This window comes from Spermophilus citellus, assembly GCF_964194105.1.
Source record: "Spermophilus citellus genome assembly, chromosome: 7".
Classification (NCBI taxonomy): domain Eukaryota; kingdom Metazoa; phylum Chordata; class Mammalia; order Rodentia; family Sciuridae; genus Spermophilus; species Spermophilus citellus.
In genome coordinates, this window is record NC_138188.1 from 59,455,854 (window position 1) to 59,471,729 (window position 15,876).

The window sequence follows — 15,876 nt, forward strand, 5'->3', positions numbered from 1 at the left end:
CCCTCAAATAAAATTTTTAAAAATCTAATTTGTTATTTAAAAGATATAGTGTTAATAAACTTGATATTTAACTCAACACCATAAGATTTATTTAAACTTCTAAAATTAGATGATGTAATTCATCCTGCTAACAGTCTAAAAAGCAAAAATTAAACATATGACAATAGAAGCAGAAATACATTTGACAATATCTTATACCCAGTTATGATTAAAATCCCTCTGCAACTAGAAACATAAAAAAAAAAATTATTGGGGCTGGGGATGTGGCTCAAGCGGTAGCGCGCTCGCCTGGCATGCGTGCGGCCCGGGTTTGATTCTCAGCACCACATACAAAAAAAAAAAAAAAAAATTCTCTACCTGACATAGAGTATATACTAAAAAATCCATAGTTAGCATTATACCCTGTGGTGAAAGTGGATATTATTACTCTAAAATAGGAAGCATGCCAAGGACTTATTCTTTCACACATTCTTTTAACCATTATATCACAGTTCATAGTCAGTGCCATAAAGCAAATGAAACATAAAATGCAAACCTCTAAGGGATTAACATGTATAAGGAATCTATCCACAAAATAACTATTAAAACTGCTAAGTAGATCAAGAATATTGCAGGTTAAAAGTACAATATATATTATCAGCTGTAGTTTTGAATATTGTTACCAACAGATTAAGTAAAACAATTTTGAAAAAAAAAAAAAAAACATTGTAGAACAAATATGTTGTTTTAATGAATAAATTTGACAAGAGATAAAACCTTGCCTTATGCACAGTGACTCCTGTCTGTGCCTGGGGGCAAAGGAGGATGGAGTGAGGGAGTGGGGCACATAGGAATTGGGGTTCCAGGGAGCCCGAGCTGCAGCACCACTTCTGGAAAGTTCGGGAGCCCTGGAAAGGAGAAAGAATAAGATGACAAGAGGAAGAGAGAGAGGGATTAGAGTGGAAGAATCTCACTTCAATTCCAACCCTTACTTCTGGCCTTCCATCCCCACAGTCTCAGGACAGATTGAGAACACAATGCTCATCAACCTAATGAAGGATCAGCTGCTGCCAGAGAAGGGCTGTGAGCTGGCTCCACCTTATTACCCCACCTTGCTAACAGTGCCTGCTTCAGTGTCCCTGCCCTCAGGCATCAGCATGAATACAGAGTCCAAGTCAGACCAGCTGACCCCACACATGCAAGCATCCGTTACCCAGAATATCATGGTGGTCCCTGTGCCATCTATAGGACCCATGACTGCAGACTCTCCTGTTCTCAGAGGTGGAGCAGAGAAGAGAGTCAATCAAGGGGTCCTGGTTTGGCAATCATATCCCCCTCAGGCTCTCTTGTGACCACAGCCTCATCAGCTCAGACCTTTTCCATTTTGGCTCCTATGAGGGTCTCAGTTCTTCCTTCTGGCTCACAAGCCCTTCAAGGTGGTCCCTGACCTATCTAAGAAGGTAGCATCAACCCTAACCAAGGAAGGAGGCGGAGGTGGTGGTGGAGGTGGAAATATGTCTCCTAAGCATCTGCCTTGGGGGTGCCACAAGAAGAAGTGGATGCTGGAACCGGGGCTGCTTGAGATGAATGAGCTTTGTGTCTTCTTCCCTGAAGTTGATGATGACCATCAGAAAGACAGCAGGACAGCCAACACCTCCTACCTGGCCCAGCACCTCCATATCCACTTGGGTCCCAATAACAACTGTTCTGATGGCCAGAAGGCCTTTCACCAGCTCTCCCACTTCCAGCAGCACACACGAATCCACACCAGTGATGGACCATACAAATGTGCACTCCCAGGCTGTGAGAAAGCCTTCACACAACTCTCCAGTCTGCATTCCCACAAATGGCAGCACAACACAGATAAATCCTTCAAGTGCTACAACTGTCATCAGGCGTATACAGAACCAGACTCACTAGAGGTGCAGCTGTCTATGCATATGGTGAAGCACGTCAAGTTAGACACTTTCACTATCTGTATTCGGGCATATTCATCAGAAACATACCTTACGAAACATATGCGCAAACACAACCCTCCTCATCTCCAGCAACGAGTACAGGCAGCAGCAACAGCAGCGGTGGCAGTGGTCCAGGCCCACGCACAAGCCCAAGACTCCCAGGCATCACAGCAGCAGCAACAGCAGCCACAGCCACCACACGTCCAGTGCCCTGGGACAACCAGCGTGGGGATGGAGGGGACAGCAGTGTTCCTTTGACCTGAACCCCTGTAAGAATGTGGAGCATCATAAGTACATCTGCCTCTCTGTCATCACCAGCACCATTCAGGTGGAACTCCTAGCCAGATTTATGCTGCCACCCATTGGGAACAAGAGAAAAAAGTGTTGGTCTCTTCTCTCACCATCTCCTCTTGGGAAAAGTCCTTTTCTTCAGTGACAAGAATTATCACCATCTCCTTGGGTCTCGGGCACAGCTTTCCTTTCCAGGATATCATCATTATTTTTAACTCTTCTTCAAAGGAACATCAGCCCTCCTGAATCACAAAGGACACTGAGCTAATTGTGTCAACCAGCAGCCCTCCTCCCAGGCAAAGCTTTTAAAATTTGGGTTGGACCTCAAGAGAAGGATTTGCTGTGACCTCCAGAAATTTGTCTTATGTGGGCACTTATTCTCTCCCTCATCCTCAAAGTTCAGGCTGAAAGAAGACTAGAAGACTAGGTTATCTCAGATAACAAAAAGAAGGGAGCTCCAAATACAACTGCCTCCTGTCCTATGTTTGCCTGTAAAAGAATAGAGGTGTTTTGTTTGTTTGTTTTTCATGCCCCAACCCCTGAAAGTCATTTTCTTCTCCTACGTGGTCTCACTTTACTTCCTACCTACTGCTGGTAGAAGATGATTTGGGTGGATATTAGACCTCCTTTTATTTGTAAGGGGGCAAAGGCTGAGATGTGGTCCCCAAGGAGCCAGAGATTCTCCAGGTAATCAAGGGTGGCTTAGAAGTGTGGATTACGGTTTTCCTCAGAACCTTTCTTCCCCTTCTCTGCCAAACAAGGCCCTATACTCTGTCTCCCTATGTCATCCCCCAAGGGGCTATGAGAACTTTGTGTTCTCTATGAAACCCAAGAATAAATGTGTTGCAGAGAAGGGAGTATTCAGGGTAAATACAAGGACTGGACTTAGCTCCCTAGGTGCAATAGTCAGATGCCAGACATGGATTTGTGTATAAATGTATATTTATGTATAAATATATGTATACATATACACTATTTATATAGACACTATTTATGTATATACCCAATCATCATGGCCATCTTTTTTTTTTAAAGAGAGAGTGAGAGAGGAGAGAGAGAGAGAGAGAGAGAGAGAGAGAGAGAGAGAGAGAGAGAATTTTTAATATTTATTTATTTTTTTTTTAGTTCTCGGCGGACACAACATCTTTGTTGGTATGTGGTGCTGAGGATCGAACCCGGGCCGCACGCATGCCAGGCAAGCGCGCTACCGCTTGAGCCACATCCCCAGCCCTCATGGCCATCTTTGTTGTAATCATTTCTGTGTTTGTAAATGCATTACCTCTGGAAATTTTCATAAAAAAGAGATAAAACCTCAACACAATAAACTATAACTAATATAAAATGAATTAAAGAAGATCTAAATAAAAATGAAGATATAGCATAGTCATGTACCCAAATGCTCAGTATTAATAAGATGCAAGTTTTCCTCAAATTATTCTTTACATTCTAAACAAAATCAAATCTCAATGATTTTTTTTTGGTAGGAATATAAAAGTTGACTTGAAAATTTAATGGAATTCCCAAGAGTATAGGCAATCTTAGGAAATACTTTTCTTTAGTTAAGTTTATTTAATTTTTATGCTTTTATGTTTTTTATTTATTTTTAGTTTATTTTTGGTTGATATATTAAAAAATATTAAAATCACACATATCAATGAGATACCATCAAATGATTTGATATGTGTATGTATTGCATAATGTTTATATCAAGTTAAACATGTTTATATCCCCATTGTGAAACTTTCAAAATCCTTATTTTAAACTTTTTGAAATGTATACTGAATTATTGTTATCTATAGATATTGTTATCTATAGATAACAATAATTCAGTATACATATATAGTATAGCCACCCGGTGTTATGATTTTGGTCCATAATGTCCCTTCAAAAGTTTGTAACTCAGTGATAGAGCACTCGCCTAGCATGTGTGAGGCCTGGGTTTGATCCTCGGCACCACATAAAAATAAATAAAATAAAGTTATTGTGACCAACTACAACTAAAAAGTAAATATTAAAAAACAAACAAACAAACAAAAAACTCATGTTCTGAAAGCATAGTTCCCAGAAAAGCAAGATTCACGGTTTTAGGCAATAGTTAGCACTCTGACCTCATCAATGCACTAATCCATAAACAACTGAATGGACTACTGGGTTATAACATGGCTGGAGGAAGTAGGTCTTAGGTCCAAGAATGGTCTTTGATTATATTTGTCACTAGCCCATCTTCTCTCTTCTTTCTCCTTCTCTTTCTTTCTCCGCCCCCCCTTCTCTCTCTTCCCGCACTCCAAATTCCTGGCTACCATGAACTAAGCAGCTTTCAAGTAACATGCCCTTCAGTCATGATGTTCAACTCACATTATACACAGAGCAATAAAGTTGGGTGACCATGGAATGAAACCTCTGAAACCATGAGCCAAAATACAGTTTTCCATGTCTAAGTTGTTCTTGTCAGATACTTTGGTAACAGTTATGAAACACTGACTAACACAAATTGAAATTAAGTAGGGTCACTGATATTTTTATATATGTGGTTTGGAAGCATTTGAAATTGGTTTGAGGAATGAATTTAGAAAAATTTGGGGATAAAGGCTGGAGAAGTCTTAGAATGCTGTAAGCAAAACTTTTTTTTTTTTAATGAGAGAGAGAGAATTTTAATATTTATTTTTAGTTTTTGGCGGACACAACATCTTTGTATGTGGTGCTCTACCACTTGAGCCACATCCTCAGCCCGTAAGCAGAACTTAATGGGTAATACTGGTGGGAGATAAAAAGAATATGTTCCTCATAGGAATGCATATCATAATTATGCTCATACAGTTTCAGAAGGGAATGAGGACTCTATCAAAATTTGCCTAGCAGCCATTCATACAAAGAATTTGTCTACATTTTAGCCAAGTACTGAGATTTTCTGTGAGATTAAATTGACAGGTGATGGACTAATTATCTGCAGCAGAGCATTCAGGCAATGGCCTAGGTATTGCCCATGGCTTTTATCAGGGTTTACTTTCAGAATCATGAGAAAAAAGCAGAGAGAAAGTTTGTAGAAAACTTTCATTTTGGCCAGAGAAGAAGCACATGTAAAATTGGAACCATCAAAGGCATAGTTGTTGAGATTCATCACCACTAAAAAGATAGAAGTACTTTGCCCAGAGGCAATAGGAAAGATGCTTTGACAGCAGCTCAGGAATCTGAAAGACCACAACCATGGCAAGTTGTAGCATATAAAGGTGAAAATTCTTTTGAAAAGAGACCTTGGGATACCCTGCTCACACATGGTGCTAAGAAGTTATTTACCCAGAATTTGTTTCACTGTGATCAGTCACCCAGGAATTCAGAGATCAACCGTGGCAGGGGCCAAAGGGGGCCTGTCTAATGCTTCAACTAATGGCAGAATTGGCACCATCTATGTGGTATATTTTGTAGGAATGCAAGATTCTGGAGTTAGGGGTCATTTAGGCTTCCTTTGGAATTGTAAAGGAGGCCTGGGAGGTCAGGAAAAGTATAGTGGTGTTTTAAGCCCTGCAGGAAGCCCTAAGGTGAGTGAAACAGAAGTTGGAATGGAGATCTCAGTAATTAATAGATGTTAGTAGTGTGAAACGTCTGCCAAGAAAGGCTTCAGGGCAGAAACTGAGCCAGCCTAATGAGAGAGGCCTCCTGGGCTGCAACCATCAAGTCCAAAGGAGTGGGGCTGCCCAAGTCATTTGGAACTCATATGTCATGTCACCACCGTGTGCCTCAGATACTTGATGTGGAGCTACAGACTTGTTTGCTCATTTGGGTTTTAGTCTTGTTTTGGTCCCATTCCTTCTTTCTGTGTCCGATTCCTCCCCTTTAAAATGGGTATGTTTACTCGGTGCCATTTTAAATTGTGTGTATATAACTTGCTTTTGATTTTTACAGCCGTTCAGAGCTAGGAGTCTGCCTTCAGGTTCAGAAGAGACTTTGAACTTGGACTTTTGAATACTGCTAGAACCATTAAGATTATGGAGACTGTTGGAGATGAATTGAATAAAATTTATATTGTGAGATGACATGAACTTTTGGGAGCCAGAGGCAGAATGTTATAGTTTGTCTATGAGATATTCCTTAATAGTTCATATTAGGAAATGAAGAAATGTTCAGAGGTGAAATATATTATGAGGGCTATAACCTCATCATCAGATCAATCCATTCAAAAGATTAATAATTTGAATAAACTACTGGGTGATAACCATAGGCAGATCAGGCATTGTTACATTAAGTAGGTCACTGAGTGCATCCCCTGAGGGATTATATTTAGCCTCTGTCTCCTTACTCTCTCTCTCCTCTCTCTGATCGCCATGAACTGAGCAACTTTCCTGCACAACACAATTCTACCATAATGTTCTTCTTTATTTTGAGCACAGAGCAAAGGAACCAGATGAATGTAGACTGAACCTCTGAAACCATGAGCAAAAATAAGTTTATTCATGTATAAATTGTTCTTGTCATGTACTTTAGTCACTGTAATGAAAAGGTGACTAACACAACACTTAAGATCTGTGTATTGTATTATCCTAAAAGTTTATTGCTTGTCTGAGAATGTAGCTTCATGGTAAACTACTTGCCAATCATTGGTGAGGCTTGGGCTTGATCTCCAGAACCACAAAACTAAAAAGTTTACTGCTAATGAAATTTCATATGATACAGCACATTCATTAATATGGGCTTGGTGTGATAAGCCATTGATATCAGATTCCATCTACTTCCTGCAATGAGATTCAGTCCAGATTTCCCAACTACTTGAGGATGTTATTTTGTGATAGGAAAAAAGAAAACAGAGTAATAGGTATATGGATCTTGGTCCCTGTAACACAGTTTCTAATTCCTGATGCCGTCCCTGCTTTCTGATTCCTGAGTACCTAACAGAGAGCCAAATGAAATCTACCACAACTTGAAGATGTTGACACACCTAGCATCAATAAAATATTTCAGAGTATCCTACAATGAAGGATACATTATTTAATGTGTTCAACTGCTGTAATCTGTCCCTGAGTGATTTGTTCTAGAAATAGTTTGTGCTAGAATCTCTGGATTAATAGTTAAGAAATGGCTACTAATGCCATGTTTGATGGTACAGGATGGGGTTCCTAGAACATAAAGAACATTTTATTGGCTAAATGGTGTCTAGATACTTCAGTGTTTACTCACAAAATAAAATAGGAAAGCTTTCTAGAGAAGATAAATTCTTAACTTATAGGCCCTTTAACGATATCTATCAGTAATTAGGAAGTAGATATATAAGTGGAATTGGGGAAGCAGAAGTATAGAAGGGCTTCTTAACTATGTAAATAATTTTCAAATATATGAATAATCTGTTTTTTCCAAAGGAGATAGATAATTTTATGATTAATAAAAATAGCTCCTTATAAATACCTTTGTTATCCATCTCTATAAAATTATACAAATATAGTGGCAAATTCCTAAATCTTTGTATTTAGAATGTCTACTTATTTCTTTGTATCACCAAAGCACTTTGATAAATTTTATATCAATTACTATTTGATACTTTTATTATGCTGAAGATTCTTTTTGGTAGGAAAAGTCGCATGTTTACTTATAACACATAATGAACATCAGTTTGACACATTGGTAATAAATCTCAGTATAATCCAACTATTTTAATGTCCTAAGATTAATAACCTTCATTCCATCTGCAATCATAATTTACTTTTGTCAGTTAGCATACATAACACAGGTTACAAGAATGAACATATGAATATCTCCCTGGAGGAACATTAATGTATATCTGAAAGAAACTTAGTTCTTGTGTCAGCTGAGGTTCTCCAAACCTAATTTAACACAATTCCCAAGAGTGATATAATTATCATATATACTTTTAAGTATATTTTCCTACTTTTTTTCTCTATAATCTTCAGAGATGAGCACAGAGAGTAGCAAACAAGACACTCATTGTTGCCTGGATGAAATAATGAATGGGTAAGTTAAAGTTTGATTTAGTTAACTTATGCATTTTGCATAAAAAGACCTGACAAGAAAAACTAGAAGAGAAACTGTTATTTGGAAGTCTCACGGTTTCAGAGTTCTCAGTCTAAAGATGGCCAACTCTTTTCCTTGGGGTCTGAGGTGAGACAGAATATCATGGAAGAATTTGATGGCAGAGGAAAATAGAAGGGATTTCTCTCCAGGAAGGGGGGGAGAGAGAGAGAGAGAGAGAGAGAGAGAGAGAGAGAGAGAGAGAGAGAGAGAGAGAGATTTCACAATAAAATATATCCCCAAAGTCACCTCCCGCTGCCTTTGCCTGCCTACAGTTACCACCAGTTAATCTCACTGATTTGGTTAAGTCTGTCATAACCCAATCAATTCACCTCTAAGTTTTCTTACATTGTCTCATGCATGAGGTTTTGGGGGACACCTCATATCCAAACCATAACAGTCTTTAGTTGTATAAATTTGATTCCAAATTAAATATTTGCTTATATTTACTCTCCTAAAGGACAAGCAAAGTATGCTTGCTAAAATATGGCTGCAATTTTGAAACAAATGCTTTTGTTTGATTTTATTTTTTTCCAGGTACTCACATTTTTTCCAGAGGAAATGTATGAGTTAAATACTAAATAAAGGTAGTTTGTACTTTTAAATTTCTAAGACAGTAGCCTTAAGAATTACTATGAAGTTTATAGCTTAACAACTAAATTACAGAATTTAACTAATAAATGAACTCTGATATTATTTGTTTTAATAAGAGTGAAGAAATTAAGGAAATTAGATCTGGAAACCTAGATAAATTTCCTCTATAAAATTTATTACTGAAGAGAAAGAACTAAAATTCTTGCATTCTTATAATCTTTTTATTATTTTCCTAAGATTTTACTTACAACTGAAAAAACAAAAAAGTTAAAATGGAAGTAAATGTCTTATAATCCAAATTAAGATAAGTAGTTCTGTGGTTATTTATAGTATTTTAGTGAGTTTAGGTCAATATTCACTTGAAGCAATTATCTTATTTCTTAAATCTCTCGTATACTGAGAATTATTTTTTTAAACTAAAGACAAAAATGTCAAATCTCCTATGAGACAAATATTTTGAGCAAAATCTTAAAAATCCTCTAGATTAAATTAATAAAAATTTTTAAGTTTATCATGGATATTCTAAATACATCTTTTTTTTTTAGAATTTTTAATATTTTATTTTTTATTCTCGGTGGACACAACATCTTTGTTGGTATGTGGTGCTGAGGATCGAACCCGGGTCGCACGCATGCCAGGCGAGCGCGCTACCGCTTGAGCCACATCCCCAGGCCCTAAATACATCTTCTAATCTGTTTTAAAATTTTAAGATCAAAAGCAAATGAGTATATACCACAATTTCTTTGTATGAAATACTTTCTTTTCTTAGCAGAAGCTTCCATTAGGCAAATAAAACAGAAAATGAATTACTTCAGGTTGTATATATCAAGTAAATATTTCATTATTGTTTGAATCTCTATTCACATATTCACCAAAATTATAATTAGTTATGTGTTTATCAAATAGGCTTAAGCCTTATAATATGTCAATGTTAAAGGTAGGGAGGCTTTTGTTTTATGTGTTTTGAATAATATCCAGAATCTAGTTCTAGCACAATAAAAACAATTATTGTTCACTGCACATGGATTCTGTAATTCCTATGCAATAGGAAATATAGATTTTAACAATATGAATAAAAAATGTTAGGGGCCTAGTATGTTCTCCTTCTTTAAAGTGATAAATATAATTTGAAGCCAAATGAATAACCAATCAAGGTCATGAAAGGTTAGCTTAAATTATGACCTATATTAAAAAACCCTTAGAGACTCATACTTTAAATTATTAATACAAAAGAATACAAGCAACATCTATAATAATAAGAAGTAGGAAGTATATAATTTCAGAATTCATACTACCACTTGACATAAAACCTGGGGTTATTTCTAATTTTATTACATCTAAGCAATAATTATGTACGTTGTTTAGCAGTGACTAAAACATTTTCTGTCTTTATAAATGATTTAGCTATTTATGTTTCCTTCTTCATTATATTGTTTTATAAGGCAATTTACAAATGTGGTAAGAAACTGTGCATCAGAGTGTGAAATTACTTTAGATACTGTTCCTAAAATGCTATCAAAATTGATAGATTCTGGTGGAAAATGCATGAATTCATAGATCCCTTTCATGCAATTTCATTATTATTAGTTTCATATCATTGCCACTATAATATTTTAACCATTTTCAGAAGAGAAATTTTGACAATTTATGGGATATTACTTTTTTCCTATAATAAAAGAACATTTAATTTTAAATAAAATACATTTGGCTGGTTTTTGACTTGAAGTATATTACTTTAGATTATTTTTCTTACATAGAGTGCAGTATGCTGAATCTTGACAAAAACGAATTTTGTTAGAGGAAAAGCTATAATACCCTTAAAGAATCTTATAATATCTATAAGTAAATACTTAAGAAATAAACATATATAAAATAATTGATAGGATGTTGAAAGTGTGAAATATTTCTGCATCACTTTCTGTTGGTGATGAATGTTATTCCTAATGTGAAAGCTAAGAATTTAAATGTATATTCCCTAATAAGTACAAGTGATCAGTATTATTATTACTACCCACTTCATGATTATTATGTTCATCCATATTTAAATACAATTATAAGTACTACCTTTTAGTTCTCTTCACTGATCTCAATTATTTTTGCCTAACTTGGTTGAAATATTATTTTTATTGTATCATTATTTTCATAATTTTGTGTTATGGAGTACATTTACTAGAAAAGCAGTGTCTAGAAATAAATTTATCGATTTCAGAATCAGTTCACCTCATTTGATACTTTCCTTCTCTCATTGTATAGTATCAGGTATTATTAATCTCAGCCAAATGACTCATTTCTCTGGAATTTGGTTTCTATGTCTGTTGTATGAACTGTCAGTTGAGTTTCTTTAAAAAAAAACTGTTTGAGACAAAATAGGTACCTATTAAATGGCTCATAGCCTTTATAATTTATATTTATATATATATATATATATATATATATATATATATATACACACACACACACATATAACATATTTATGTCCAGTTTTAGTTTGATGTCAGTGTACACAAAGACCTGAATTCATTCTACTAATATCGTGATAATCTAACTTTATATTTGATGTTTGGTGGTTGACCATTTCTAAGCTCTATCCCTCCAAATTTCACTTTGCCCCATACATTCATTTTTCCTCCTTTGGCACTTGTAGAAAGTTCAAACCATAAAATCCTAGTTATGTGAGGTAATCCTTATCATAACCCGATCTCCCAACCACTGACAAAACCGAGGCCAGCTGTCTGCCTCTGTTCTATTATACCACTTTTAAACCAGCCCAATTGCTTTCTCTACTCTTCCCCCAAAGCCTCAGTATAAGAACAATAGCCTCTTAGATGTCATATGCCATCATTAGTCTTGAGAGTCCAATCAAAATTCAGGAGGACAGGAGTAGAATCATCCAAACCCTGTTTAAGGGTTTCCTACAACAGTTAACTTAGGCATTTTGAAGTGTTTCAATTATTTTTTGCTCAGTTGTTTACATAAATTATGGATATAATAGTAGTTTAGTAGTTTCTTATAAGTAATTTATAAGCACTCTGCCCCTGAGGTTTATCCCATCCCCATATAATAAGTAAATTTTAGATAATCTTCATTACTTTTTGCATTGATTTAATTTACATCAAAGCTGTTTTAAGTGCTGTGCAGAATATATATATATATATATATATATGGCTGTCCTAGAAATACCCTTTATATCAAGTCATTGAGAAACCTTTAACACAGAACCAATATTGCCAAGCAATGGTTTTTGACTTATTTTCTATAGAATGAGTGCTAAAAGGATGTTCTCCAATTAAAAAAAAAAAAACCCTCCGATTTCTAAGAAAATGGCAGAATTTTAAAGGTCTAGAGGTGAATGAGACCTTGAGACCTGACAGAATTGACACTAAGATTCTTTTCTAAGATCCATGGATGAGAATAGAAACTCTATGGCCAACTGGGCTGGCAACCTGAGCTGGGTTCACAAGAGCTGGCTGTACCAATAACTCATGAAAACGGTGAAAGAAGCACCCAACACACAGAAATACCTTTTGTTTGCAGGAATCAGGGACAGCTCTAGACCTAAAAGGTCCACTGGAAAGAGAGAGCTTGCACCTGAATTCTTTACTTTTATGGGGGTGGGGCACACAAAGGGAGGTTCAATGGAATGCTCTTTCCAAATAAGGCAAGGGGTCAGGTTTCAGGGGGTTGAGTCTAGCTTTGTAATATTTTGCATCAGCAGATTGACATCTTGGAAGGCCACACCCATCTCAGGTGCTGTGTGGGATCAAAGGAAGGGGGAGAGGAAAGTTCACATGTTTGTTGCATGGCCCAAAGAGCACGCAATACCAGGCCAGTCCTCCCATACGCTCAAAAGCTCATAGCTCACACAGACAGCCCACAGCTCGCTGGCAACAAAACTCTTTTCCAACATAACTCAGAAAACATCCAGCTTGGAGAGGTCTCTGAGGAAACTAGTGTTTTTTAGAATGTCAAAGTAGCCTCTCTAAGGGTCACCACAGCACACATACATGTATTAACAGGTGTTTGAATTTCTTTTTCTTCCTATTTTTCCAGTATTTTCACTTCCCTGAAGAAATTTCCCATGACCATTTTTCTTTGGAGAAAAACATGAACCCTTGTAAAGAGATAGTTCTACAAGATACACTGACAGTAACAGAGTGGACTGCTATGATGTTCATCTATTAGTGGGTTTTACCTGAGGGACCAGAGAGATGGGAAATCTTGTGAGCAGCTAAATATTTCGAGGGAGTTTTCTTTGTCGAGGAGAATAAGTCTTATAATAGAGTGGTGCTTTCTGTACATTCTACCCGTTTTCCTATATCATCTCATTCTCTTGTCATAGAGGATGATATGATGTGATAACATCTGATCAAAGGCCATGAAACAAAGTGTGGAATACCAGCATTGCCCTTCAGCCTTTTCTTGCCTTAACAACTGAGCATGACTTATGTTGCAAATGGTACAACTGCAAAGCAGTGAAGCCTCCATTAGTGCACAGTTGTGGTTTTTGTAGTAGAGCCCCTTCTCACCATTTCACCATACCATGATTTTTACCTATAACAGGAATGAAAAAGAAGTTTCTGCTCTGTGAATTAATTTAGATGATGTGATTTTTTTCCTCTTAGCATTTTAGTCTACTCTGATTAATACTATGTGTTATAAATAATTCATGGGTGGTAGCAAGTTACTTGACAGGATATTCTAAAACTTTTAAGGAATAAAACTAGAGAACTGATTCATAAAGACACTTAAACTATAGTTCTAATAGATGGATCAAAATCAAAGTGAATAAAATAAAAAGTTATTATTTCATCAAAATTTTCAACTTATAATAAAATCATTGCCTTTTTTATATTTGGCATCTTTATGGTTTTTCTAGAGAGGGAGTACTGAAGATTAAAGCTAGAGGCTCTTTACCACTGAGTTACATTATCATTATTTTATTTTTTTATTTGAGAAAATATCTTGCCAAGTTGCTGAGGGTCTCGCTAAACTGTTGACATTTGCCTCAAACTTGTGATTCTCCTGTCTCACTTTCCTGAGTTTCTGGGATTATAGATGGATGCCACCATAACCAGGGTTTTTTTGTTTGTTTGTTTTTGTGTTGTTGGGGATTAAACCAAGGGCCTCCTTCATGCCAGGCAATTGCTGTACCTCTGATTTATATCCCAGATATCCCCAGTCTATCTTTGTGGCTTTGAAGTTATAAGCTCCAGAGCAAACAAAATGCTTTCATCAGGAAGGGGAAAAAGTAATTATTTTGAATTAGAAGCTGAAACTGATACTTGTCCTTTGGGGACTTATTCTACTGGATGAACAATTTATGAATATTGATGAGAAATGAAAACTCCCTCCCAATATGCATATTAAAAACAGTTACTCCTCCATATTCCAGGCTCCCTTGTTGGTAGGGCATAAACAAGACATGCACTTTAATCAAATCAAATGCATTTGTTCTTGACTTTGATTTCACTACCAAAATATACTATAAAAAATAGAAAAACTTTAGTGGTAAAAGTACTATTAAAAAATCAAATTATAGTCTGTATGGCAGAGATGTCATTAATGGTATACAATGTACAATACAAGCTCTATTTGTGGCCTAGACCAATTTATCTGATAGTCATCAATGCTGCCAAAAGAATCTTCAATGGAGCAGTTTATAGAATAACACTAAATGTGATTATAACTGTATAATCTATGGAAACTGATTTTTCACATCTAGGGCTGAATTTGTGAACTGCAAGCAGATCAGTCAATAAAATGACTGACTTGGTTTAAGTCATATATTTTCAATATCTAGTAATTCAATATGAGAACTCCTGACTTGTGTAACAAACTTTGTTATGAATCCCATGTTTTTAAGAAATGAAGTGAATACAAGGAAAATTTTATCAACCAGGTTCAAATGGAAAGGAAATATAGTCAAGAAGATAATGAGGTCTTAGAGCATTTGATACTGGAAGTAAGGGAGATAGAAAATTGGAAGAATAAGGAGTTAAAAATCAAAGACTCCCAACCTTATACTATAATATAATTTAAACTTCCCAGTCTCTAAAATTGTGAGAAATGAATTTCTGTTGTGCAAACAAATAAAATGCTTCTCATCTAATAAGTGAAAATCATTACAAAAATCTTTAGAAATGTGTCCATGTCCTGGGGCACGTGGAAGTTTGTAGTTAGCCTTGCATCCTTTATACAGGAAACTTACCAAATAGTATCCTTGATGTACAGTATAATTTCATTTGAGATGGCGTTGTAGTTAGGATCTTTTTTTTTTTTTTAAGAGAGAGTGAGAGAGGGGAGAGAGAGAGAGAGAGAGAGAGAGAGAGAGAGAGAGAGAGAATTTTTAATATTTATTTTTTTTTAGTTCTCGGTGGACACAACATCTTTGTTTGTATGTGGTGCTGAGGATTGAACCCGGGCCGCACGCATGCGAGGCGAGCGCGCTACCACTTGAGCCACATCCCCAGCCCTGTAGTTAGGATCTTAATTGTCTTGCCACGGGTCCAAAAGTAAAGAGACCAACTAATATTAAACTAACACCTCAATAACTGTGAGAAAATTAAAACTTTTTATAAGTTGATTATTTCAATTATTAGATATAGTGACAGAAAGCTGATTAATATGGATGGGGAGGTAGAAGGTCCTTAAAACAGGTGGAAGTGAAGAGATTTTACTGAAAAAAAGGGAGAATTTTAACAGAAAATAGTAGAAAAGTTTACAGTATCACTCATGATGTATTAAATATTTCACTCAGTCAGTAAATGATATGGTTTCTCCTGTTTCTCTCTTCTCAAGCAGCATGAGAAGTACTGAAAACACAAGGTGACTAAATGTCTCTAAATTCAAAGCTTATAATCTAAAGAAGGAACTAAGTTATACCAAATCAATTAACATACTGCATAATAAATGCCTCCATAGGCATACTAAATAAGAAATATAGGAAGGCATATACTAACTAAGCAAACTGAGTAAAGGAAGGTGGAAGTTTTAGGAAGTTAAAAAATTTAGGAAGAAAAAGTGACCTCTAAATTTGATA

At 36.0% G+C, this 15,876-nt stretch overlaps 1 pseudogene across 1 annotated transcript; it reads left to right on the forward strand.

Moving 5' to 3' along the window:
* The first annotated feature begins 908 nt into the window (after positions 1-908).
* LOC308653293 (zinc finger protein 384-like) lies at positions 909-2,373 on the forward strand (annotated as a pseudogene). The gene has a single exon. The product of its transcript is annotated as a zinc finger protein 384-like (transcript).
* Positions 2,374-15,876: the final 13,503 nt, after the last annotated feature.